Source organism: Atta colombica, unplaced genomic scaffold (assembly GCF_001594045.1).
Source record: "Atta colombica isolate Treedump-2 unplaced genomic scaffold, Acol1.0 scaffold271, whole genome shotgun sequence".
In the NCBI taxonomy this organism is placed as follows: Eukaryota; Metazoa; Arthropoda; class Insecta; order Hymenoptera; family Formicidae; genus Atta; species Atta colombica.
The window spans coordinates 55,079-60,190 of NW_017259372.1; positions in this window are offsets into that span (position 1 = coordinate 55,079).

Sequence of the window (5,112 nt, forward strand, 5' to 3'; positions counted from 1 at the left end):
TAACTATAAAATGTAAATTTTAAATATTTGATGAAAATGTGTGTTCAAATATCAATTAAGTGTTCTATAAAAAAATTCTATCTAACAGTACTCCATGTTTTAAATGTTTCTTTTATGATTATCAATGTATGTAAAACTTTGGATAATGAATTAAATTTCGAAAATAAGATTATTAATATAATTATAAAGATTATGCCAATATATATAATTTTATTATATAAAAACCAAATATATATAATTTTATAAAAAACAAATAAATTAAAAAATCTTTATGTGCAATTCTAAAATAATTGTTTATTTGTCTATTAAATAAAGTGATTCGGTATTTTTTTTACAGTTGTTGGTTAAAAACTTTTAAAAATGCATGTATAAATTCAATAATTATATAAAAATATATTTGCTCTATAATATGTTTATTAATAACTTTACTTATTTCATAAAAAAAATTTATGAAAAAGGAAAAAAGCAGGATTCGATCGTAGGGTCTCCAACATATTGATCTCGCATCTTACGCGTTCGACCACGCACAGTTCTTAGAGACTTTATGAACGCGGAATATGACTCGCATAAAAAATCGCAAACAATTAATATTTCTTAAATTGTCACGTTTTAAAATTATTTTTGCTATTAATGGGGGAGAGGATTATTATTAAAATTTATTAAAATCTATCGTTATCTAGAATGTGTGTGTCCCTTTTTCCCTTATACAGGAACTCGCCAAACGGCCGAGAAAGCACCTTTTCGATTTTCAGTCCATTCATCCTATATTTCGACGCGCCATCGTACTCCATTTAGATAAATAACAATCAATGCTTGTTTTTTTTTCTTGTATCACGAATCATATATGTATGTATGCATATACGCATGTACATATGTATGTATGTATGTACGTATATCGGTTTCCGCGACCAGGTTCTCGGAAAAAACGCTTCTATTGTGAAAGTTTGATTTCGCGATCATTGCCTCTACACCGTATCTCCCATCCCAACGCATTATGAGTCGCATATAAACATGGTAATGCACATTCTCCATGGTCTTGCCGAAAAACCGCGTTGTTGTAATAAGTTTTTTCGAACTCATTCTCTTTGCTTTAAGCTCTAAAATTTGTATTGAGTTCATTGTATTCGCGAAGCCATGAAGATTGCGCGAATTGCAGTATATGATGGATCTTGGTAATGCGGAGATCATGACGAGTACATTGCTGCAGATTGCGATAATGTATGACATAACGCTTTTTATCATACAATGTCGCGAGGAGCTTCTCTTTTCGCTTGCCGTGTGGTTTTTTGCGCGTTGGATAAAACGATAGATTGAAATGTGCATTATGGATACTCCAAATCAACCTGAGAACGTAACCTGTCGGAATCGACATTCATAGCATCAAAATTGTCTACGTCGTCGATCCAGCGAAAATCGGCGTATGGCAATGGTTTACACATTGCCCACAGGTTGCCGTACAAGTTGTTGACGTCTATTACATCAGGTACTGATCTACTACAACACTACTCTACTACATCAGATACTCTACTACATCAGATCGATGGTTTCGATGAATTGTACGACTGCATGTACTTGTTGTTGGCCTGCGCATACCTGTTTGAACATTGACTCAGACCGCTACGTATACTACGTTCAAAGAATAGAACTATGTCAACATCGGTAAGAAGTTCGAAATTGACGCGAATATATTTCATCGCTTCCCACGTAAAACTCGGTAGTGTATAATAATACGCGGGATCGAGTCCATAACTAATGATGCAACTATCCCGAAAATTCTCAAATATATCGGCTAACAACAATACATCTATTTTTAATATAGATCATTGTTAAATATAGATCACTGTATTTGCCGAGGGTTCGAATAGAGAATCGCCATACGTTCACGGCGTGCGCGTAATCATTCTCGGATAGAACATCGCCCGTCAACGAACTATATAAAACGATTCGCGCGGAAGTAAACAGGTATCTTTCAACTTTTCGACGCAGTCAACGTACTCGTACGGAAATATACCTTTACGCGTGAGTAGATCGAAATTCTCCGCGCTGAGATTAAAAAATTTTGACCGCGTAGTTTTCAATTTATCTTTATCGAGATATGATGCTAATTTTCCTAAACTTGATGTGAGAAATTTAAATGAATCTATGAATTGTAATTTTACAAATACAAATTTTCTTTTTGTCATTTTTGGTGCTATCGATATATTTCGTAAATGAAATGTATTTTTCTTTATTTTTAGTTATGGGAAGTAGTTCTGTACGTCCTTTATACGCGGTAGCTATATCCTTAATAAAGTGTGCGTCGTAGTCCGATGAATTATGAAAAATTACGGGAATGCAATATGAATCTTTATAATTTAAATTGCAATTTGAGTGCGGAGCCTCTGTATCGCCCGGTCAAGTGGCAATGATCACATATCATGTATCATCAGGCTCGAACGGTTTTTTACACACAGTGCGTGGCGCTGCTAAACTTTTGCCAATCTCGCGAGAAATCTGCCATGGGTATATTGGCCGAAAATATAGACTACACTATGCGCTAAACTTCTCATTTAGTTCTTCGGCGAACGCAATTGTTACCGCGATGAAACCGATACATACACAAGTTGTCGTACGAATATGCGCATATTCAATGCTAAATACATTATGATTGGTTTGGTACATTCGGGTCTCTCTCCGTTTTCTCCAGGATGCATTTCAGGTCGGCGTAGATCTCGAATAGGATGCGCTCCTTCCTGCAGTGATTGCTGAAATTTAACCACTTGTCGTTCTCGCTCGGCAACGTGATGGCGCAATCGTTTAATTTTTCACAGTCTATTGTGTGAATATCCAGCTTTGCGTTAGATCCAAAATAGTGCAGGCATCTGAAAAAAAGGATAATTTTTTTTATTGTCACAAAGAGGTTATAAAAAATATTTTCATAATTTTCAATTAAATATATATACATACCTATCGCAAAAGTATTTCTTGTGTCCATATTTACTGATTTGTGAGCTCACGAGGCGGAACAGATCCTTTATCGATGCAAAATGCCTTGTATTGTCGTTGCATAGATGTACATACAAGAGATTGACGTGTTTGCCCCTCTTTCAGTCGGAGAGCTGTAATGGAAGACTTTCTTTTTGCTCCTCTTTGAGACAAACATTGATGGAGAGGTAAAGATTCGTTGAGACTTTCAAATCTTTTAATTTGACTCAACGTCATTGGAAACTGGATGCCTGTTAAATGTAGCACTGTAAAATAATGCGAATATGATAATTCTTGCTCCGTATGCTTTTTAGCTGGGTGTAGAGCGGCAACTGATCAGGCAAAACATTCATTGTCCATGGATCGCACTGTTCTCTTCATTTTAATTTCTCGCTGGAGTTTGATGCGACATTCCGCGTATACAGATTGTACTTGTTTATATTTACAATTAAATTCAGGATACGCGACAGCGTCCACTCGCTATCGCGTTCCTGAAATTTCTCCAGCGATGTGGATAGGCTCGATTATGTGCGACGCGTTCCATTCTTGCAAATCGGAAGAGTTCATAGTTTCTCATGCTTTTATTCGCACGTTTATCATTCGATATAAATTCATCATTAAACACTGTGTTTATCTTAATATTATCATATTTCTGAATAACTTTGCACACGTTCTAGCACTATCTCTCTCGCATCTTTGAAGAATTGGCGAGGTTCGATGTGTCCAGAGTTTATTACAGCACCGGTCAATATATACAGCTTTCGAACGCTGTTCAACCTTGCGCTATCGAAATCTCGCGCTATACCCGCATTCACTTGCACAAAACATTCGCGCACAGTATCTTTCAAATTCACGAGACTCGAAGTGATACGAGCGTTTAACACCAATCGATAATCGCGGACATTTAGCACGATTCTGTTCCTTCAGCAATTCGATTAAATTATCGCAACACTGTTCCCACGCAAGAAACTCTTCTCGCGTATTTAACGGCTTGCGCTAAGAGATCACGTTCCGTTTGATCCATATTAAAATGTATTATTTTTCACAGTCACTAAAATATAATTTTCACACAGTCACTAAAAAGTATAATTTTTGCACAGTTGCGTTAAATGTCTTTCACATTGTGCAAAATATAAATAGTGCATAGATTGCATATTGATAATATTTGATACAGCGGATCTCGGCATTTCTTACAATAGATACCATCAATATGTATATATTGACTAATAACATGTTGACGAACAGCATGAAGACGTAACAATAAATCATGCAATCTTGATGCACGATGAGCAAAACTTGTCACGATCTGAAGAATGGTTTGAAGTAATAAATAATAAAAGTATATGACGCACATCTAATTTGTTTTATCCGAAGTATTGATTTCAGCTCGAACGATTTGTTACTTCAGCATGATTGTCACTATTACTGTCGCTTTCATAACATGAGTCCGCGATACCATAATCTGATTCTGATTCTGATTCTGATCCTTCTTCCTCAATTATAAATTCATCTTCTAAATCTTTTAAATCAATTTCTAATTCTTTTTGAGCTTCATGTTCTGTTTTTACTTCTACATTTTCGTATTCCATCTTGAATAAAACTCGAAGAAAAAAATTTTGTAAAAATTGAAGATTCGCGTATTCCTTTAACCTTTCAGTTTTACTACTGACAGCGTGTATACAGATCTCTCTATTTTTATATACTACTGAGGATAGGAATTTTTGTGAACATTCTCTTTCCATTATCGAATTTTTTACTTTTCCCTCTAGGTGATTCATAGTATGATCTAATGATTCTACATAACTAAGATATGTAAATTCTATATTTTTGATAAAAAAAGACTAGAAATGGGATATTGATGATATATTATTTTCATGACATACTTCATTGTTGCTTGTCGATCTCTTAGGTAAAAAAAAGGTTCGATATCACTAAAGTGCATTCTTAAACATGTGTCATTATGCATTAGGTTTAATGGCAATTATATTAAAAATTAACTTGCATATTTTTTAAGATAAGTAAAATTCTAAATTGGATACATTGCTTAAAACTCATTTTTGAAAAAAGATAATAAAGATATGGGAACAGACAGACTTTATTGTTGTTGGCATCGAAATCCTTAGATAAAAGAGATTCGAAATCGTTAGA